Source organism: Myodes glareolus, chromosome 4 (assembly GCF_982192425.1).
Source record: "Myodes glareolus chromosome 4, mMyoGla1.1, whole genome shotgun sequence".
Lineage (NCBI taxonomy): Eukaryota > Metazoa > Chordata > Mammalia > Rodentia > Cricetidae > Myodes > Myodes glareolus.
In genome coordinates this window covers 77,246,917-77,270,727 of record NC_142029.1, presented here as the reverse complement: position 1 = coordinate 77,270,727, position 23,811 = coordinate 77,246,917, and the positions used below count along the sequence as shown (strand labels likewise).

At 42.0% G+C, this 23,811-nt stretch overlaps 1 protein-coding gene across 5 annotated transcripts in view; it reads right to left on the bottom strand.

Moving 5' to 3' along the window:
- Positions 1 to 22,769, bottom strand: part of LOC125389154 (NXPE family member 1-like) — a 37,871-nt gene extending 15,102 nt beyond the window's left edge. Inside the window, exons 1-3 of one of the 5 annotated variants that reach the window (XM_048417604.3) lie at positions 22,619 to 22,769; positions 22,219 to 22,317; positions 21,824 to 22,062 (exon numbers count right to left, since the gene is read on the bottom strand). The gene's annotated coding sequence lies outside the window, so the exon portion shown is untranslated. The other 4 variants (XM_048417605.3, XM_085688702.2, XM_085688703.2 and 1 more) reach the window with 4 other exon arrangements.
- Positions 22,770 to 23,811: the final 1,042 nt, after the last annotated feature.

The window sequence follows — 23,811 nt, the reverse complement described above, 5'->3', positions numbered from 1 at the left end:
CAGATAAACTGGTGCCAGGCCAGTCACCCTGGAAGACACATCTCCTGCCTATGAAGAAACTTGGGACCTCTGATTCTCATGAGTCTGATTCTTCCAGAGAAACAGGTGTACACCGTCTTGGACATGAAAGATGTATTCTTCAGCCTCCCATTGGCATAGGTGAGTCAACCCATCTTTGCTTTGAAATGAACAGACCCAGAGGGAGGTTTCAGCAGGCAACATTCCAGAACCAGGTTGCCTCCATGATCTAAGAATTCTCCAATCATGTGTGATGAGACACTAAATGTTGACTTCTTGCTCTTCCATCAGAAGTTTCCTGGGACCACACTCTTACCTTATGGAGATGACCTTCTCCTAATCCTCAAAACTAAAATAGCTGGTAAGAAGGCCAATGAGCGACTGTTACAGGAATTTCCTGGAGGATATCGGCTAAGACAGTCCAGCGTTGGACATCAGAGGCTGCCAAACCTGTCTCACTGTAGGGTAGCTATCCTTAAGGTCCCAACTCCGAAGACCAAGAGACAGGTTCAAGAGTTCCTAGGTGTGATGAGGTATTGCTGGCTCTGGATAACAGAGTTTGTAGAAACAGCAAGGCCTGCCTATATACACAGCACATGGTGTATATGGGTGTGGGGTGTGGGTACTGAGTCCCTAATCTAGACTGAGACTAAACAAAGGTTATTTGAGGCTTTAAAAGCAGTTTTGCTTCCCACCTCTTTCAGATGTCTCAAAACTTTTCATCCACAAAACAAAAGGCAATAGGGATTTTTTAACTCAAACTTTGGGGCCATGGACACACATTGTGGCATTCCTGTTCAAATGATTAGACTCCCATTGGAGAGCCCACCTGCCTAAGAGCTTTGGTGGCTGCTACTAGTTTAGCGAAACAAACAAGCAGTTAACTCTGGGTCAGGATCTTATACTTCCAGCACTTCATGCTATTGTACTTAGACCTCATGATCTTATACTTAGAGCCCCCGGCCAGAGATACTCCTCTGAGGAACACCAGAATGCTGGCTGTATGTGACCCAGAATCAGACTCTACTTTTGGACCATTCTCAAGTCCAGTTTGAGAAACCCACCACTGTCACCTCTGCTGCCTTCTGGCCTGATGACAACTGGCAGGGGCTTATTCATGACTGTCACAAGAGGAAAGATAAAACCAGGAATGCAGGAGCTGCAGTAGTTACTTCAGCTGAAAGGACTGGGGACCAGGTCATACGTATCTCCATCCAGAAAGCAGAACTGATCGCCCTGACCCAGGCTCTCAGCCGGGGAAAAGGAAAGTCCACCACTGTACACACGGGCAGCCTCCACCCAATTCTCCACCAGTGGGCAGTTCTCCACCCAGACCGAAACTGCTTATATATTAGCTTAAAAGCTTTACCAGAAACTGGCCCCCTGAATTGTGCCCCTTCCCTTAGCAATGGGGTCCAACAATGGCCTGGCGTTCATAGCCAAGATCTCTTAATTAATACCTAAAACTTAGACATAGATTGAAAACTTTATTGTGCACTGGGTAGGTAGAAAGGATGGGTTAGGACGAACTTTACTAAAACTCATTAGAGTTTGATGAACGGTGAGATAGACCTCCTACCCCTTGTTTCACTTTGGGCCTGCTGCCCCCTGCACCCTGTGTAGACAGGGATTTACCCCCTATGAGGCTATTCTGGAAGATCTCCCCCTGTTGCAAAAGGAGTGGCGGGCTGTGTTGCCGCTGCCCGGCTCACAGCTAGCTTTATCTGAAATAACCCATGTCCATCTTGGGCAGGAGAAGCATGGCGTCTGCCTCACTTCCCTTCTTCCCAGCATTCTGTTCTGTCTACTCTGCCTACCTATGTTCTGACCTATCGGGCCAAGCAGTTTCTTTATTAATTAACCAATGAAAGCAACAGATAGATAGAAGACCCACCTACATCATCCCCCCCCCCCCGCTTCTCAAGCTCAGAACCCAGAAGTTGGTAGAACTCTCTAACCATTCCTTTCTCAAGTCACTACAGACCCTTTAGCCCACCATAAAGGTATCGATCAGACTAACTGAGAGAAACAGCTGACCTTTGAATCTACAACCGGTTTGCTCTTGTTTGAGTTTGGTAATACTGTCTGGGTCAAGCAGGTGGCCAAAGTGGTGCTGGAACCAACTTGGAAAGGACCCCACATAGTGATTCTCTTCGCTCCTAGAGCCATGAAGGTAACTGGCATCACACCACGGAGTCATCACACCCAAGTCAATAAGGCAGGAGCTATAGCTACCACTGCCAAATGGGCTGTCTCTAAACATTAAAATTAATGTTCCATCAGGCCGTGGACCCTTCCACTTCATGCCCTTGTGCCTCCTGCTGAGCCTTATGCTTTGCCCTGTGGATATAAGTATAATAGGATCATGGTTCAATCCCCACCACTCTCAAGTCCAGACCTGGAAACTGAGGAAGACAGGGAAATTATAGTTAGCATAACTACAGACCAACAATCTATATTCCATCTTGATCTTTGCTCACTGATGCCCACTTTAAATGTCCGGTTGTACTAGAAAAAGGAAAGATACGAGAATTGATTTTTTTTTGAGATAAAAATACAAAGTTTGCAATTTTCTGCATGCCTTGCAGCAGGCCCTCCTGGTTGCCAAGAACAAGGGAATTTCCATTGCCAAAACTGGGGTTGTGAAACAGAAGCTTCCTGGAAAATTAAAAAAAAAATCTGGCCAAAGGAAATAGGAAAAACCTGAAGAATCAGACTCTGTATCACAGAAAGGGAGCCTAGAGGTAGATTTAAACCAGCCCTCAAGGTCCAACCCATGCTAAGGTCTCAACCAATTTTCCCTCCAAAGTACTTAACACATCCAGTAACTACTTAACTACCTCTTGATATCCTAGAAGCTGAGGGATCCAGACTCCTGTTTTTTTACTCTTGACAAGGTTCACCACTTAGTTAATCATTCCCAGCCAGAAGTTGGCCAGGATTGCTGGTTATGCTTAACCCCTCAGCCCCTGTACTACATAGGGGTAGAAACGAACCAGACTGTCAGCCCATTGGCTGATGAAACTCACTGTGAGTGAGGACAGTTCAAATTAACGTTAGCGGACTTAGGAGGGGCTGAAACTTGTCTAACATCCAAAACTTTTACCCTAGGCACTTAGCCTTATTCTGATGCCTGCTATTCTGCCTTATGGGTTAACCCATCTGGGCAACAGCAATATTACTGGGCCTCTGAGATTACTTGGTGGGTGTGTACTAATGGGTGGACTAAATGTGCCTCTTCTGATGCTTTCCAACCGAGAAACCCTTTTCATGCATCTTAGCACACATTCTGCCCTAGGTATACCTATATAAAGGAGAAGGGGGAGAAAAGTACATTTTAATATGGATTCTGGATTATTATAAAAGAACTTGGCCTGTTCTCATTTCAGGCCTAGTTGGAGCCAGTGTCAGCCATACATACATCAGCCTTTATCATGAGCGATAAAAACTTAAAAAACTAAGTAGAAAGGTTGATCAGGACCTAGAGGGAGCAAAAGTTTCTGTTTCTGAATTAGAACAACAGCTAGATTCCCTCACAGAAGTGGGTCCCACAAAAGAGTGGTCCCACCAAATTGGAGAGGCTTGGACTTATTTCTCGGGAGATGTGTGGTATGATGTATGGCTTTGGGAGAAACCCATTGTTTCCATGCTAACTGATCAGGAGTAATTAGAAAAACATTGCCATGGTTGGAAAAAAACTCAAAAAGAAAGAGAGACAAAGACATAAATCAGATCATTGGTATTAGTCTCTAATCCTCTTGTCCTCCTAACTAACTACTCTGGTATCAATCCTGGTTGGGACTTTAATTCTCATTCTGATTGAGCTCCTGCAGCTTACAAATTATATATCAATTCAGTAAAATTAATGGCCTGTGGAATTTGAACATAACTGGCCCCCATAATCTCACAGGGAGTGGTACTATTAAAAGAACTGACCTTGTTGGGATTGGTGTGGTCTTGTTGGAGGAAGTGTATCAGTTTGGGGGCGGGCTTTCAGGTCCTCTTTGCTCCAGCTTTGTTCAGTATGACATCAGTCAACTTTTGCCTAAAAGATGTAGGACTCTCGGCCACTATTCCAGCACCACGTCTACCTGCACGCTGCCATGCTTTCCGCCATGATAATGGACTGAAACCTCTAAACCTCTGGTGGCAAGCAAGCTACCACAATTAAATGTTTTCCTTAGAAGAGTTGCCGTGGTCATCGTGTCTCTTCACAGTAATAGAAACCGTAATTAAGACATGGCCCTTAGGATCAATTATCTGAATCCACGGTTCGACTCATTCACTAAGGCCAGTGGGAATGTAACAGGGCCCCAGACCTTAGCACAACCGATTCCATGATGGAAGTGCCATCCAGGCTATAAAACTCAGCATGTAGACAGCACCACCAGCCAAAACAAAAACAAAGACCTAATCCATCAAGGTCCATAGTTCTAGGAAAGTCACAAAATGTACTGACCTTGCATTTGAGCTTTTGTGGTTCTGCTTCTAGATAACTGTTCTTGTTAATCGAAGTATGCTAACCCAGGACACACTTTTTATGCTTAAAAACTCACCTGAGAATAGTTCCGTGTTACACTGGGATCCTGAACACCCAGTGTAGTTGCTGGCCGGCTAGTAAAGGCTTTCTTCTATTGGCTTAAACCCATGTCTGAGCAGTCTTCTCTGGTGAATACTCCACAACAGTTCTGGAGATCCCACTCAGATCCCAGACACCAGATCTGGAGACACCAGCGTTGGAAGCCCCTGCTGATCAGTCTGCATAGCCTGGCAGCTTTCTGTAAGCTCAGCAACATGGAGGGCTTCTTCTCCTCAGTGAAAGCTTCCTGCTCTCTACCCAGCCTTACCTGGAGGAGGTCTCTAGGCCCAGGATGCTTGACTTACCTCAAGAGTGACCCTTGACACAGATACCTACAAATGTTCTTCCCCTGTTGACCCACATGGTGATCTGCTACTATCACATACAAAGCCTTAGGATAGGAGCCCACCACTTAATGCAAACAAGGGTTTGTCCCCAGGCTCCCTAGGGCTATATATGCTGGAATAAAGTTGAGATGATTCACTGAAGTCTGTCTCCTGGAGAGCTGTCTCTGCTACAAAGCTTTCTGTCACTACTACCGCCTCTTGCCCTCTTGCCCTGGTCACCCACAGGCTGAGAGGGAAAGAACACGCCCACAGATGGTGTTTGTAAGAGTTGCTGAGCAACCCCTGCCTGAGAGAAGTAGCCTTTTTAGCCTGGCTGTCCCAACTTGAGGATCAGCAGTCTTCTTTGCTCTACCTCTGGTTTTCACCTTTGCATGGGACCAAATACGATTTGAGGACAATTGAGGCGTCTTGGCCAGGGCAATTCTCTGGAATTGATTAAACATTTTTTCACCCCGTTTTTGAACCATGACAGCCCAACAGGCATGGGCAAAAAAACCTTTATCTCTCTCTCTCTCTCTCAAATAAAAAAAAATAAAATCTGGTAATGCAATGGCCAATTAAAGCCACTAGGGTGGTTGCCAATCTCTTAAATCTATGGACAGGTTTATGCTTGTTAGGACTTGCAATTCCCCGGTGGCTAAATTGCCTCGGGAATATTGAAGACCTCCGACTGCGTTTCCTCTCTTTTCTGTAATGGGGAATTCTGCTTCTCACCAGCTGCTCTTCACAGGAGCATGCATGGGGCACGGAACACAGCCTGTCTTGGCGGCCATGTGAGTGCAGGGACAGAGCCTGTCTCCCGGCCACCCTGCAGGGCGAGTGGGTGCAGGAGCCTTTAGCCACACTGAGTCCTCCCACCCCTTGTAGACAGCCTCCACGAGGGGCAGGAGCTTTTTGTCTCCACCGCACACAGCTGCAGGCGGTCATGCGTGGCTAAATGTGCTCATCTCACGTTGAGTAGGGCCTGGGGGTGGGACCTGTGCAGTCTACCCGGAGGAGTCTACCCAGCCAGCTGCAGATGGTTCCTGCTCCCGTTAATGTCAGTCCCCTCCTCACATCCCACGGCTGCTGCCCTGTGGCAGGAGCTCCGGCACAGGCGGGCACGGGATGGTACAGACATGTAAAAGAGGCCAGCAGCAACTCAGTTGTTACAACTCTCCAAGCAGCACTGCTTGCTGGATACCGGGGACCATCGTGTTCTCCCAAAATCCTCCAGGAAGTTCAAACTGGCGGGCACAGCTGGCTTTGCTTTTGTTCCCCAGGGGATCCCTTTTTCTTCCCTAACACCCTCCCTCCCCAAACAGGCAACAGGCTGCCACTAGACAGAGCACTTCCGCAGCGGCGTTTACCAACATTCTTCTTCCAGAAACTACAATCTGAACTACAAAACCTTAAAAACACACTAAATGTCTTTTTTTCCTGTATCTTAAAAATCATTCTATTAACTCTTATCTCAAAAGGATGCCCATTAAGGCAATCTTAAAATTTATATAATTTGTGATGAAATGTCTCTCCCATTGGAAGTTTTTATTTGTCTATTTCTCAAGAAAGCTGTGTTGTTAAACAGTTTATCTCAGTTTATCTATTTGTCTGTTTGTGCATCCTGCTGTGTTCATAAATGTCGTTTAAACATGACACAGAGACAAAAATGGGTTAGATATCTTTTTTTTTCTGTCACGTTTATTGTATTTACAGTCACCAATGTGGCTTCACCTGATGGCTGGACCTCAGAATATGCCTATGAGTAATGTGGCCACTAGATTCAGGTTAACAAAAGTTTATATATCCTTTTGCTGTAGATAACATTAAAGGTTTTTTTTTTCTGTTCTGCTTTTATTAAAAAGCTGTCTCTAGAGTTGGGGTCTGGCTCTCCCCTTCCCTAGATTCAAGAAAGTTTAAAAAACTTCTTTGTCCTGTATCAGACTGATAACGGGACAGTCAAAAAGTTAAACTTGGTTTATATAAACGTTTCACACCTTCAAATTTACAAGTTCGTTTTATTGGATTCAGTTAAAAAGCTATTAAGTCTTTAAAGGGGTTTAAAGTTTAAGCCTTAGGTTATAAAGATCTAAGCAAACATTTTAGGTTCTATATAAGGTATATTAAGATGTATAAATGCAAGCTGTAAAGGTCTGATGATATGAAGGCTTAAACCGTGACAAGAACATAACTCACGTGTTTAAATGAAAGTTATTAATTGCAAGATATTAAGGTATATAGATACAAATTATAGAGGTCTGAAAAAATCAAGACCTGGAGGACCTAAAAAAGATGTTTTGGAGATATTTGGATGAATATAGTTTGTAAAGGTATCACAATGGCTTTATTATAATAAAAACGTTTCAGATTTATTTCTTCCATTATGCCAACATTATACTAAGACTTTAAAAGCTCAAAGTTTTAGCATTAAGAAATGGAGTTCTGGCAAGTTATTAATCTAGCTCTAAAAACACTGATTACTTATTGTTTAGTCACAAGCTCAAGATTTTTAAGTTTCCTTTGATTGTTCTCTAACTATAACATCAAAATTCTCATTGAACTGTCTAATCCATATCTGACTCTCTAGACATAAAATGTGCATGCTTTTTAATCTGAAGTCAAAGCCTTTGCTATGACCCCAAGATGTAAATCTGTTTCAGCTGTTTTACAGACACCAATTAACTGTCCTTTTCTTTCTTTCTTCTTTCTTTCTTTCTTTCTTTCTTTCTTTCTTTCTTTCTTTCTTTCTTTCTTTTTATTTTATTTTTCCACTCAGTTATTTACACTTCCTTCCCTTCTCCCAATCCCCTTCTGCTCCCCCATATCCCTCCTCCCTCTCCCACCCTGCTTGAGAGAAGGCAGGGAACCCTGCCCTGTGAGAAGTCCAAGGCCCTCCCCCCTCCATCCAGGTCTAGGGAGCTGTGCATCCATATAGACTAGGGTCCCAAAAAGCCAGAACATGCCGTAAAAACAAGTCCTGGTGCCTTTATCAATGGCTTCTCAGTCAGCCCCCATTGTCAGCCACAATCAGAGTTCGGTTTGATCACATGCTTATTCAGACCCAGTCCAGCTGGATTTGGTGAGCTCCCATTAGAACTGGCACACTGCCTCAGTTGGCGGACCAACCCCTCACGGTCCTGACTTCCTTGCTCATCTTCTCCCTCCTTCTGCCTTTCGACTGGGCCTTGGGAGCTCAGTCCATTACTCTGATGAGGGTCTCTGTCTCTATCTCCATCCATCGCTGGATGAAGATTCTATGGTGATATTCGAGATAATCATCAGTGTGATAGTGGGGCAAGGACAGTTCAGGCACCCTCGCCTCTGCCTTTTTTTACAATGTGGATTTCAATAGATTGATAGTGCTAATATATTATAAAACTTTTATTTCCTCTGGTAAACTAAAATTCATACAAATTTCAAGGAATCAAAGTCATAAGGCTTGGAGCTACCTGTCAACAAATCAAACAAAAAGATTCCAAATGTAAGATTTTCTGAATTTTCTAAAGCTCCTGCACTTTAACTTATGCCCAGCCTATATCTTAACAGATTCAACTGACTGACAATTGCCACCCAGGAAACACATACAAATAACAAACTACTGGTTCTGGTCTTATTAAAAACTAACATAAAACAGTCTCGCTGATATAAAGGCTCCCTGTCCCTTCACCTGGAGCAGCTAATCAGATACTTCTGATACACAAGCCTTTGTCTAAGCCTTTCAGCCTTCCTGGGCCCTGACAACCCATTCCTCAGTTCAGCAGGAAGCAGCTAAGAAAGGCATTGTCCTCTGTCCCCATAACACTTGCTAGACATGTGTGGAAACACAGAACTGAGATGTGACAAAGTTAGGGAACGGTTTCTTGGCAAACCAAGCATAAATGAAAGCACACTTTCCTTGCCCATTTCTCAAATGTTCTGTCAGAATTTGTACCTGGATAATGAAGTGGCCTTTGAGCTCAGTTCTTCATGCTCTACCACATATAGACTAAGGAAGTGCTCTGCTTCTGTATACTTTTTGCCTTGTTTCTTTACACTTCTTTTTATTTTTATTACTGCTATTTATTGAGATATTGTTTCTTGCAAGGTGAGGTAAAAGCTTCTCATGATCACGTACGTGCGTAAAGGAGGGTTTCCAGAGTTGAAGTAATGCTTTTTAGTCTGTATAAAAAGCCATACAAAATAAAGTTTGTTATGTAGTTGTTCATACTCTGTATCCCGTGTCCTGATTTGTGTGAGACCCTTACCCAGGGACCCCAACACACTAGATGTTGACAGACAGGCTAAGTCAAAAGAAAACTTGCTAACAGAAGGAACAAAGTAGCTACCTATAATGCCAATTGACATACAAAAATGGACTCAAATTTATCAATAGGTAGATTCATTAATTAAAATAGTTCTTAAAAGATAGTGCCTGCCCTGGGACCAGGTAACTTCCTAGCACTCTGGGAGTTGAACTTCTTAACGTATAACAACACAGCCATATGAAAATGTTCAGTGGTATATGGGTTTTGTCCATATAAGCCCCAACAACACAAGTATCGAAGCACACAACTAAAAAGTTTCCAGATGATGGCTCTGACAAGATTCTATATTTAAAATTTTAATAAAAGCTAATTTTTAACTTTACCTGCTGTCCTTAATATATATCTGTTTCAAACCTAAGACAAGAGGCTGAGGTGCCTCTTTAACATATAAAAGTTGGACCTGACTGCCAGGTTCTCCCACTATGTCTCAGCCCTTACCTGACAGGGTATGGTTCATATAGCCTGTCCTAAACTTAAAAGAGATCCATCCAGACGAAACCTTCATCCAGCAATGGAGAGACAGAGACCCACATTGGAGCACTGGACTGAGCTCCCAAGGTTCAGATGAAGAGCAGAAGGAGGGAGAACATGAGCAAGGAAGTCAGGACTGCGAGGGGTGTGTCCACCCACGGAGATGGTGGGACTGATCTAATGGGAGCTCACCAAGGCCAGCTGGACTGGGACTGAACGAGCATGTGATCAGACTGGACTCTCTGAATGTGGCTGGCAATGAGGGCTGACTGAGAAACCAATGTTAATGGCACTGGGTTTTGATTCTACTTCATGTACTGGCTTTTTGGGAGCCTAGTCTGTCTGTATGTACATCTTACTAGTTCTGGATGGAGGGGGGTGGGCCTTGAACTTCCCACAGGGTAGTGCACCCTGACTTCTCTTAGCACTGGAGAGGGAGGGAGAGAGGGAGGGGTGGACGGAAAATGGGAGGAGGTGGAAATTTTTAATACATAAATAAATAAAAATTTAAAAAACATAATAATGGCTTCACCTATATCAGTTCCCAATTCAAGCCCTTCTACTCACAATAAAAGATTACCCACCACACAAGGATTCCTTACAATTCCCAGAACCAAGATTTCATAGAAAAAAACCCCACTTAAATACAACAACAACAACAAAGCAAATGTTTACACCTCTAACAATGCAATTGGCAATGGCAATGGTCTAAAAAAGTACTCTATAGACCTTTTTGGTCTGAGGATTTCGTAGAGGTAAGAACTCTAGTGATTGGCTGCTCTGCTCCTCTGATCTTTTAGCTTTAATCCACTAGCATCTGACTCTGGGTTTTTATTATTAAGACCAATTACAATTCATGCTTCATCTGGTGTCCAACTTTTGGGACACAAATTCACGAAAAAGCCACTTGCCTGTGAGTTTGCAGCCAATGACATAGGCTAGAGCTACACATAGTTGGAGTTATTGCCCTGGGACTAGGTTTTCCTTTCTTCTCTCCCAGTGGGTTATGGGCTCTCCCTGAACCCCCTTTTGGGCTGCTGCCAAATTAGGTAGGTGCCTTGAAATCTGCTCAGGCTTCTACTGTTCTATGCAGCAGCAATCAGCCTCATGCCTTCATTGCCATCAGCAGCAGATTTAGTGAGACAACTGGGAATTCTTAAAGGGAGGAATTAGTTAAAACAGAGAGCCTTTTTCCCATTTTAAAAAGTGGGAAACATTATTATGATGGAGAGAGGCCTCTGTATGATTACTCAATGCATGATTTAAAAACGGAACAACTAAACAAAGGGGTAATCAACTTAATCAGGATTGATATATGTTAATTATCATTTTGATAACTTTTATCGTTGGTTTTATAATTCTTGGCTTATCTCTAAAAATATTGGCTGATATGAGTGCCAAGATATAGGCCTTAGAAAAACTTATTCAAACAGATCATAAAGGTATTCAGATCTAGACAGAAGAATTTAAAGAAGAACCAACTTCAACATTGCTTTACAAGTTAGAGAGGAACAGCCTAAGGTTTCTAAACAACCATCCTTAATTTTTACAGTTACTTTACAAGAACTGCCAAATGACAGAGATCCCCAAGGCTGTTTAAGTAGTCACTGAAATCATGTGGAAATAGTAGATTTAAGGAGATTCAAGGAAGTGATAGTCTCATAGGACATGCATTCACCTTTCGTGAGGTAGATGGTTAACTTGTGATCAATTTGTAATAGAATTATTCCTAGAGGCAGAAGAGACTTGGTTACAGCAGTCTTAGAGCCTGGCCCTCAATTACATGGAGGACCTGTTGGAAAGATGAGTTTATGACCATTGAACAATAAAGTAGGGCTAAAGGTATGAAAATCTCCTGAGACCAACTTCTTGGAGACAGAAATTGTGCTAATGTAGAAAGGCAATCTCTATCTGATGAACCACACCCTGGCTTTATGTCATGCAATAGCTTTGGATGCTTGAGACAGGGTTGAAGAAGTAGGAAAGAAAATTGAGTCATTTTCTAAAATGATACAGAGACAAAAAGAACCTTCACTGGTGTCTTACAAAGACTGACTTCAGCAATGAATAGAATGATGATGCCAAATTCAGAAACTAGACAAATAATAACGGAATCTCGGGCTTTTGGAAATGCTAATGAACAATGAAAAAGAGTAATTAGGCTGTTAAATGCAAGATTAGCACCCTTGGAGGAATGGATACAAGACACAATCAATATTAAATCTAATGATCATGCTAATGCTTGGATAGGAGAGGTGATTTCCAGAGGTTTGAAGAAAAATCACAATATCTAATGTTTCAATTTTGGTAAACAAGGTCACCTAAAAAGGAATTGTAAACAGGGCATTCCAAGTAACAATGTTTGTTCTAGGCATAATCCAAACAGAATGCCCCTCCCTTCTGGATTATGCACAAGGTGTGACAAGAGCAGGCAATGGACTAATGAGTGTAGATCAACAAGGGTCAGTCAAGGTAACCCTTTGCCGTTGGGAAACACCTTGACAAATTCAGTTCAGTTGTTTCCTGTCACAGAGAAAACTCCTTCCCAGAGCAATTAAAGAACTTAATGACTATTGTAAACAAAGCAAAACAAAAAAGCCACACTGTTCCAGATGATAAAGCAGTTTTAGAAAAGAAAGCAAAAATTTCAGAAAAACTATAAATCAAAACTGATAAAGAATTGATTTGAACAATAGAGACCTCTTAATTAGAAGAAATGAGCATGGTTGTTCAATCTAAATTAGCCTACACAACTAACAAATGTTTTTCATTTGATCAGATAGCTTACCAAAAAGGGAATCTCCCCAAAATTAGGGTTGGGGAAGGGTTTTGTTTCTGTGTTTTCAAGAGAATAAAGGCATCCAGCTAGGGAGTCTGAAGACCACTGGACAAATGAGACATCTTAAGAAAAAGGACAAATCATCCAGAAAAAATACCCCAAGAAAAAGAATAAATTTGCCTACTGATAAAAGGTAGATTATTGAATCTACTTTTAACCCCCAAAAGCAACTATTAGTTTTAAATATTTTATATTGATATGGATTTTGTATATTGATACAAATTTAAGGTTTGTTAGAACATACTGTACATACATTTCTAATTTTGTTCAAGGTATTGCACCTATACAGTTCATTGAACAGTTAACAATGCCATTAGACAAACTTCTAGTCCTTGAAAGTTATTATTTCAACTATTTAGGATAGTAAGATAATGCAGATTAGTAATTAGTCACCTATTACAATCGAACTTATAACTATATTAAGTATGTTTTCAACGTAAAACCACAGATATAGTTTAGATAGACAGGTCACCTTCAAATTCTTTAGAGATATACAGAATATGGCATTTAAGATGTTTTCATAACATAGGTTCTTTTTTTTAAAAAATAACAATGAGATATGCCTACTTCTGGCAGCACCAATCTGCTTCAGAGAAGATGATGGGCAAAAGATGATGGAAAAAAAGGGGGATTGCTTCCAGGCAACACAACCTGGACAGAATGGATTTTCCCTTCTGTGCCACACTGACCAAGGAGACTTTAAACTATTTACTTTTAAAGAAAGAGTAAAGACAGCTGCTAAAAAGATTTCTTTTGTCACCCAATCAGTCCCAGATATTAGAAAAAGTTTTAAAAATTAAAAAATTTAAATTCCAGTTGCTGGAAGTAGCTCAAAGGGTGTTGGGACAAGACCTTTTGCATAAATGGAAAGCTACCATCACCTTCTCTGATGATGAGACAAAGTCAGACTTACAGATGAATTCTGGGGTCTTGCACTCTGTCAGAGGATATCTCCTAGCTGAAAGCTCTGCCTCCAACCAAAAGATACACTTGGACTATCTCTCAGATTGACAGCAAAGATTAGCAGGGGGTTTGGGTAGAAAACAACCTTCTAGGACTGGCCCAATACCAAGCACCTATGATTGTTCAACTAACCAGTTCAATTACCCCCATCCAGATTAAACAATACCCAATGACCCTGGAAATAAAAAGGGAAATTGCAGTCCATATTCCCTGACTTGGAGAATTCCAGTCACCCTGGAATTTACCCCTCTGGCCTGTGAAGAAACTTGGGACCTCTGATTCCTGTAAGTCTGATTCTTCCAGAGAAACGGGTGTACACTGTCTTGGACCTGACAAATGCTCTCTCCAGTCTCCCATTGACAGAAGTGAGTCAACCCATCTTTGCTTTTAAATAGACAGACCCAGAGGGAGGTTACAGTGAGCGATATTCCTGGATCAGGTTGCCTCAGGATTTAAATACACTAAATGAAGACTTCTGGCCCTTCTGTCGGAGATTTTCTGGGAAAAGAGATTATAAAAAGACCACTGAGGGAGTGCTGCCAGAGCTGGAGACCTTGGGCTACTGAATGTCAACTAAGAAAGCCCAGCTTTGTACATCAGAGGCTGCCTATCTTGGCACCCAGCTGCAGGAGGCAAAAAAGAGGTTGCCCCAGAGTAGGATTGCTGCCATCCCTCAGATCTCAACTCCAAAGGCTAAGAGACAGGTTCAGTTTCTAAGTGCAGCTGGATAGCATTGTCTCAGAAAGCCAGAGTTTGTGGAACTAGCAAAGGCCTCCATATACCAGCACAAGAGGAGGAGGTGGGGGAACGACAACTAAGCCCATTGAAATTAGGTTTTATCGGGCCTCAGTATGAGATTGTAAGTGAGAACTGTCTCCTCCTATCTTTTATTTCTCTCTAGTGCTGGGATTAAAGGTGAACACCACTACTACCCTGTTCCTATGGCAAACTAGTGTGGCTACTGGGGTTAAAAGTGTGTGCTACCACTGCCTGGTCTGTAATGCTGACCAGGGTGGCTGTTTTACTCTCTGATCTTCAGGCAAGCTTTATTTATTTAAATACAAATGAGATATCACTACCTGCCATGGTTAGCAAAAGACACTCAAGAAGAGAAAGAGACAAAGACGTAAGTCATCAAATTAGAACCAACCTGTTCTCTTGGTTGCCCTGGCTAACTGCTCTGCTGTCAGCACTGACCAGGGCTCTAATTCTCATTCTAATTTGATTAACAGCAAGCCCTGCATATTAAACTACAAGAGAATGAATTCATGGTTTGACTCATTCGCAAAGACCAGTGGGGAAGGAATGTAACAGGGCCCCAGACCTTAGCCCAACTGACTCCATGATGGAAGTGCCATTCAGGCTATAAAACTCAGCATGTAGAAAGTACTACCAGCCAAAATGAAAACAAAGACCTAATCCATCAAAATCTATATAGTTTGGAAAAATGCCAAAATGTTCTAACCTTGCTTTTTAGCTTCTGTAGCTCTGCTTCTGGCTAACTGTTCTTGTTAACTGAACAATGTCAACCCAGGACATTTGTGTGTGTGTGTTTAAAACCTCACCCTGAGAAAGGCTCAGTGCTACACTGGGATCCTGAACACCCAATGTAGTTGCCAGCCAGTTAGTAAACACTTTCTATTGGTTGAAACCCGTGTCTGAACAGTCTTCTCTGGTGAATACCCCACAACAGAAGTACCTTTCTGGCCACCAAACTCAGCAAGTAGACAGCATCACCCGACAAAACTAAACAAAGACTTAATTTATCGAAGTCTATAGTTGTAGGAAAGTCTCTAACTATACTTTGATATTACATGGGTATTTAAATAGCTGTTCTGATTGATCGATTATGTCAATCCTGGATATGCTTTTGTGTTAAAAGCTCACCCTGAGAAAGTCTTGGGGTTGCACTGGGATCCCAAACACCCAGTGTAGTAGCCAACTAGTTAATAAAGATGTTTTATTGTCTTAAACGAATGTTCTAGTTGTCTTCTCTGATTTTTGTAGGTAATTCATAATTGGAGACATAGCTGGACCTCACTTAAGAGGCTTAGTGAAAAGAGAGATTCACTCTGTTGGCTCATTTCAGGGGAGGGTCCACATGCTCTCAAGGGGGAGAATCTAAGTGGATAGTTACAAGAGGAGAAATGAGAGTACCTTTGCATTTTCTTGTTGCAATTGTTGCTGTTTGGCTACCCACTTCCTGGTGCTACACCTAGTGGTGAAGGCTGTTTGTCTGTATCTGGAGGTCAGTGTCTTTTTTTATTCATGTTATCTTTCCTGCCGTTACTATTGCTGCCTGGTAAAGCGGTATTTCCAGCTCACTGCTTACCCACTGCCCTTGTGTAAAGTGGTATTTCCAGCTTACTGCTTACCCACTGCCCTTGTGTAAAGCGGTATTTCCAGCTTACTGCTTACACACTGCCCTTGTGTAAAGCGGTATTTCCAGCTTACTGCTTACACACTGCCCTTGTGTAAAGCGGTATTTCCAACCTACTGCTTACACACCGCCCTGGTTGAAAAAGCTGTAACATTTTAGTAGGGTGTAATTGACATATAATAAACATACACATATCAAATACACAGTTCTAAGAATGCTGAGAAACGTTTTCATCTGTGTAGCTACTGCACTCAACACTAGCATGTTATTATCCCCAAACTTCCCTTTTGCTATTTCCCACTCAGCTATGGCCCTCCCTTCTGCCTGCGGTGTGTCTGGTCCCTGAAAAACACAGATCTGAGTTTTGATTCTTAAATGGATTGACTTTTCTTGGGTTTCATATAATTGAATTAGATGTATACATACGATGCACATGATACACTTGTGTGTGTGTGTGTTCCTGGTAGTCTGGGTACCATGTGTACGCAGTACTCATAGAGCCCAGAGCAATGTGTTGGATCCTCTGGAACTGGAGTTACAGATAGATACTTCCTGGGTTCTGAGATACAAACCTGGGTTCTCTGGTAGATCAGTCAGTGCTCTTAACTACTGAGCCATCTCTCCAGTCCCCTTTTGTTTGTGATTTGAGACAAACGGTCTCACTATATAGTACTGGTTAGCATCGAACTTGCTATGTAGACCAGGCTGACCTCAGACCCACAGAGATCCATCTGCCTTTGCCATCCAAGGAATAAAATTAAGAGTGTGCCCAAACACTCAGCCTGTAAAATACTCTTTAGTGAACTGCTTTTGAGGACCCGTCATCATTGCGACATTTGCCAGTTCTTTGTTCCTTTTCATTATTGAACAGGACTTCGTTTTCTGAATATATCCTACAAATAATGTCTCTCTCTCATTCTCTCTCTGTGTGTGTTCATGTGCATCTGTTTGTGCATGTGGACACCAGAGGTCAATATTTGGTGTCTTTCTCCGAACTCTGTTTCAGATTTTGGACAAGGTCTCTCATTGACCCTGGAGCTTGCCTCCTTGGCTAGACTGACTGGCCAGGAAGAATCAGGGATCCTCTTGTCTCATCCTTCCCAGGACTTGGCTTTAAGGTGTTTCTACCACGCTGGGATTTTTACATGGGATGCATATTCATCTCCTGCTACTTGTATAGTGAGCACTTTAACAACTGAGCCATTTCTGCAGCCCCACACTCTCCATTTCAACCTGTCATCATTTTGTGAACATATGAATTATTTCAAGTATGGGGAAGCTTCTATGGATATGCAGACACAGTTCTCTACACAGACAAAGGTTTTCATAAATACTGGAGTGGTTGGATATTTTACTTTTGAGACACCTGCAAAAAGCCTGCTAGACTTTATTGCTGTTCATCTGTAACAATGTCTCTAGTAGCAAACATGAAGTCCTCTGCCTTGTCTGAACCTGGGTAGACTTGAGTCTATGCACCTGACGGTTTAGTATGGGTGTTCTTTTTTTGAACACGAATCTTCCTTGGCCACAGGTACTTACTTGAAGGGGATGAAATGAGAGCAGTGGGTGACACTGGTGCCAGTCTGGCTATCCGAGTCTCAGTTTTCTTTGACTATAAACTGCAAAATGGGTCCTTGCAGTAGTCCACAGATGACATCCCTGGCCTGTCACGTAGACTAATTCCCCTGTGAGGCCCTGGGGTGTCCCTGAGCACAAACAACTGAGCCCCCAGTCAGGAGATAAGTCCAATCACCTTCTCTGCAGATCTCCTGGCTCTTCCTTCTTCATTTTTTTTTTCTGAGATAACCCCCAAACCTACTTTCCTACCCCTCCAACTGCCTTTAATTCTTACCATGTGTTACCTTCATGGTCACACGTTTCTACAGTTGTGAATGAATTCAAGGGACCATGACTGATGGACACAGGTTAGTTGGTAGGGGGAAAAATCATGTAGCTCCCACCAGCATGAATTTCTTCTTCAGGGACCCAGCTTCCTCCAGGGTCTGCCAATTTTTAATTTTAATTTATTTTTTTTTACCATCTTTAAATGTATTCAAAGCAACTTAAAAATTTTATCTATGTTTTCAAAAGTTTTCTACGGGACACATTAGTCCCACACAAACAACTTGTTGTTTTTCCCACCAGGAACTTTCTCATCTGAGTTTCACTCGTTTTATCAACCCACCTGCACCCTTTGTCTTCCTATCTGGATTTATTTGTCCTCTCTGTCTATATTCCTCTTTCTCCCTTTTTGACTTTTCTCTGTTACTCAGGGTTTAAAATTATTCTATTTTCCCAAATGATTTGGATTGCCAGAATGCTTAAGTAATTTCTAGTTTATTTGAGAGATTACAACATGCTCCTTAGACTTCACTTTTTTAGTTTCTCTCTCTCTCTCTCTCTCTCTCTCTCTCTCTCTCTCTCTCCTCTCCACATCTCTGTGTATGGTTTCATGTGTGCACATATGGGAGCTCTCATGTCACTGTGCATGTAGAGGACAGAAGATATTTTTGTTTTTTTTAAGAAATAATTTACTGTTACTTTATGTGCTTGGGTGTTTTGCCTGCATGAATGTCTGTGTGAGGGAGTCAGAACCCCTGGAACTGGAGCTACAGACAGCTGTGAGCTGTCATGTGGGTGCTGGAGATTGAACCCAGACTCCTGGAAGAACAACCAGTGATCTTAACCACTGAGCCACCTCTTAGCCTCCCAGAAGACAATTTGCAGGAGAGTCAGTTCTTTCCCTTTAATGTTGGTTCCAGGAACAGAACTCAGGGCATCGGGCTCAGAAGCAAATGCCTTTACCTCCTGAGCTATCTCTCTAGTACTTAGTTTCAAAAATAAATTCACACTTAAATACTTCCCAGGAAGTGAAGGAGCCTATAAAAATATACTCCATTGGCATTGAATTATCTCCCACGTTTGTTGTTGTTAGCATTGCCAGGTATTTGAATCTTAAAGTTGTTATTATTTATATACTATACATTGTTAGTTTTGTAGAATGCTTTGTGGGATGAATTCTAATTGGCCTTAGTGATAAAAACCTAGAGTCAGATATAAGGGTTAATGATGAAGATCAGAAAAGCAGAGCAGCCAGCCACTAGAGAGTTCTTTCTTTTGCCAGTGCTCCGACTGAATGGGCGATCCTGGCTCTGAAATCCTCAGACTGCTGCTGTCTCCATGAAACCTCAGACTGCGTCTCAGACTGAATCTTCAGACTGCATCTGAGCTCCTGTGTCCTCCTGCCTTATATTCCTCTCTCTGCCCAGCCGTATCACTCCTTTCTCTGCCCCTGTAGTGCTGGGATTAAAGGTATGTGATTCCAAGTGCTGGGATCAAAGGTGTGAGCTCTGTTTCTTTTTTAGAATGTAGCCCAGGGTGGCCTTGAACTCACAGATGTCCATCTGCCTCTGTCTCCTGAGTCCTGGGATTAAAGGTGTGTGCCACCACTGGCTGGCCTTTTTGGCTAACAAGTGCCTTAGCTCTGCACTCTGATCTTCAGGTGAGCTTTATTTATTAGATCACACACACACACACACACACACACACACACACACACACACACACACAAATATCACCACAATACTTACTCATTCAGCTTCTCATTTTTCACTCTTTCTTACAATTCTGTTTCATCATTTAGGGATATTTTTTCTCCTACTTAACATCTACCTACAACATTTTAAAATTTAAATTTAATTTTAAAACTTTTGGTGACATAGTCTTACCATTTTATTTTTATATTGAGTGTTATTTTTCCTGATTGTGATTCTGTATTGTCAAGTGTTTGACATATTTAAAGTGTATTGATTCTTTAAAGGTATTACTTCATTTCCCTTTTAAATCCCTAATTACTATGTTCTTGTTCTTTTTTTTTTTTTTTATAGAATCTAGATGTCTCTGGTCCCCACTATCTTGGTTGTTCTCTGATGCTTCAATCCGATTGAAAAGAAATTTATTCAGTTTTTTTTTTGTTTTTATGAGAAAGTTTTAAGAGTTTTGGAAACACAAATCCTACATGTGTAAGTATATACTATATACACATGTGTATGTATGTTTATTTGTGTATATATGTTCATTCAGTATATATATTTAATTTTTAGTTTTATGTGTATAAGTTTTTCCTGCATGTATGTTTGTATACCACTTGTATGCATGGTGCCTAAAGAGATATCAGATTGCTTAGAACTGGAATTGCAGATGTTGGTGAGCCACCATGTGGATGCTGGGAATTGAACCCTGGGACAAGTGTTCTTAATCAGTGAGCCACTTCTCTGATAATATATATACAAAATATAGATTATACATTATATTTACATATAATATAATAATATATAATTCTCAACTAATTAAAAATCTATGCATCTCTTAATTTGCTGAGAATTTCATTGTGCATATAACATCTTAGTCACTCTCACATTACGACACCACACTCCTTTCAGATCCACCCTGATTCCTCTTCCAACTTCACGTCCTGTTTTCAATTTTAATTTTTTTTGTGACCCTCTGAGTGCAATACCACCCACAAACTCATGGGTGTGGGACTATCTCAGAGATTCTTAGACCTACGCAGAATCACACCCTTGGAGTAAACAATATCTCCTTCTCCCAGCAGCTCGCCAGCTAGTAGTGTGGGCTAGTGGCACCTCCCTGTTGCCAATTGATAATGATTGGCTCTCTCTCTCTCTCTCTCTCTCTCTCTCTCTCTCTCTCTCTCTCTCCACACACACACACACACACACACACACACACACACACACACACACAATTTTAAAATAAATCCTTGTGGCTGATATATAGAAACCCTGTGGTTTATTTTTGTAGGATTTCCCAGCGGCAGCCTTCAGAGAGCAGATATAATATGTGTGACTTATTGAATATCATATCTGCCTCACCTTCATTAGATGTGCATGAACACCTGGTGTCTAATATTTGCTCTTTCCATATGTTTTATTTGATGAAGGAGGTGCTCTAAAAGAAACAGTTTTCTGTTTTTAACGCTGCTAGAAGTTGAGCTACCTTGAAAAGTCCTTTCTGATTCATAGGGGTATTTATATAATCTTTTAAAATGCATTTTCAGGTGTGATGGATTACACTAATTTATTTTCTAAAGTCAAATCATATTACCACTGCTGTCTGACATTCAACCAAGCCATAGCAGAAGTCACAATTTCAGGATGACCCACCCTATTGTTAGTGAGAATATATTTTAATGCAGTCATTTTTGGAAGCACATGTCTCTCTGTCTTGTTGTCTGCTCTGTTTTAAACTGTATCTGCTTGAACCCTAGGTCCAGGTAATTCATCGTGTGTAGATAACAAAAAATCTCTCACTTAATTCCATAAAAACAAAATCCCGGACAAAATTTTGTTTCAGTTGACAATGTAATTCTGTATCTGAATAACATGGACATTAATATGTATTACTAGTTAAAAAATAATTTATCTAGCAATCAGATCACTCCCTCCACAGCAGGCTCTCGACCAAGGCAGGAGGCTCTAGTGGAGGAAGTAGCAGCATGGTAAATCTTCCCCACAATTCTTCGTGTGCATTAAACACACTCACAAAGCAAAACATCCAAAGACAACCTTTAAAAAGATACTCCACTGCTTTTCTGACTCAAGAAGACAACCTTCTGGTCCAGCAGGACGACTCCCTCCATTTAGAAAGTTTTTCAGAATGATCCGAGACCGCACTGAGCTTTCTCACATCCCAAGGTCCCAAGGCGTACTCACATATACCCCATTAGGACGATACTACTCGAAAAAAACCGAACTAAGCCGTATGACCAAATGCAGAGAAATAGTACTGATATTTAACGTGGGACTTTTCCCTGGGTAGATGTGATAAACATCTGCTCATGCCAGATACTGCACAGAGAGCAGTCAAAGACACAGCCCCTCCCAACTCTAAGTGAACCCGTATCCTAAGTGGGTTACTTACAGGAAAGAGCATGGGTGGCTCAAAGACAGCCGCATCACCGGGAAGCCCACCGCAGCATGCGTGATGACTCACTTAAAATGTGTCCCAGGAGCTCTCTGGCCCAACCTGCAGGCCGTTCCACTGGGCCATCAGTTGTTTATTGCTTTTTATAACTTTTGGGAGGAGCCTTGCAGTCTTGCAGCTTTTCTGAGTTTCTAGAACATTTTAAGATTCTGGTCCCGAGTCCAAGGAACTCCCTTCTACGAAGGAAGGTTTTAATGTGAAGGAAGTAGCTGCACGGCACTTTGTAGCAGAACAACCCAAATATTGTAGGGAAAAAAAAGTGAAAATAAAGCATGTGGAGGAAGCAGCCATTCTTTGGATACGCAGTAGGAACGAAGCTCTGTCCAACTCACCTTCCTTCTTTGCACCTATCTGTAACAGCTGTTTCCTTTCCCACTTAGTGATTGGTGGCGGAGATGTGTGGTACTCCCCTCTTCTTTGTCCTATTTGAACTTCAAAATTAATGTAGTTGGCAATGAGAGCTTTGTATTTATGCAATGTGGCAAAAGCTTACTAAACAAAGGGGAAAGAAGAGCAAGGGAGGGGGAAGAAAAAGGAGGGGAGAGGGGGAGAGAGAGAGAGAGAGAGAGAGAGAGAGAGAGAGAGAGAGAGAGAGAAGGGGGAGAGAGAGAGGGAAAGAGGGAGTGGGAGAGGGAAGGGGAGAGAGTACGAGAGCACAGACAAGGGAGCAAGCAGAGCAAGACCAGGCACATAAGAGCAGAGGGAAAGAAGAACAGGAAGGAGATGACTCACCATTTCCCTTTCTCTGTATTAAGTTCGTTTTTCTTTAAGGTTCTTTTTTTCAAGTCATTACAATACTCAAAATGGGAGAGGAAGCTAGAGATCCACCTTGATTTAGTGACAGATGCTAGCAATGTTTGTGGACAGAAGCAAGAAACCTAATAGCTACACCAAAAGGGAACCTTGAATGCCTTTAAGTTCAGTATGAATGGCAGTAGGAAGGGCTACCAAACTGGGGGGGGGGGTTCTAAATATACATAAAAACTCAGCCCCGCCTCCGGAGAATCTTCTAGCTCTGCGGTCCTTCCTCTCCCTTGGGGTTGGGGTGGTGTCTGTAATGCTTGTAATGAAGTTAACTTTTGCTTGCTGTGAACTTTTTAGTTCTTCAGTCTATGGACAAAAAGAAGTCACATGCTAAGCGGCAGCCCTTGTCACCAAGCAGCAAGCTGTCACCTTAGCAGTGAAGCCTGTAGAGTTCTCTGTCTCCATCTTGACAGCCTGGTGAGGGTCTAACCTACTCCCTGTCCCCACAGGGGCACAAAGAAGGTCTGGCTTGAAGGAGAATTTCAACAAAAATTCCTGTCCTATATATCATTCAAAGGACTTCTGGAAGAATCTGAACCAGGAAATGGAAAATGGGGTGGGGAGGACTTTAGGGAAGGGGTGGAGGGGAAAATTTCCTGGCCAGTGCAGCCTTGAGCACCACAGGCACCTAGAAAGGAAGGCGATAGTAGACAGAGACACAAGATCCCGAGTTCGCTTGAAGGCTGAACAGCTTTTGATTTTTCCATTGCTGCTGATCTATCGCTCTGGCAGCTACTAGGAGGGCACTACCAGCAGAGCTTGAGCGAGCTGTACTTTTAACTCCCTTTCTTGAGTTCTCCCTTCTGCACTTTGCTGGCTTTGTATCTTGGTTTCGTCCCAAGGGCATTCCTCTGAACTTTACCTCTGTCCTTTGTTTTTTGTTTGCTTTTTTTTTCAGTCACCGTGCCATAGCTAGGTCAGAATTTGTGCTTGAGTAATGAACTGCTTGCACAGTAAACATCTGGACTCCAACAAGTAAGTACAAAAGAAGGAGGGGGAAGTGAAGTAACAATAAAGAGATCTGAGCAAGTCATAACAAACCACACTATTAACTGTCTATCTTAAAAAAATCCTATAATACATGTAATTTTGTATATAAATATACATACATAGTTGAAATT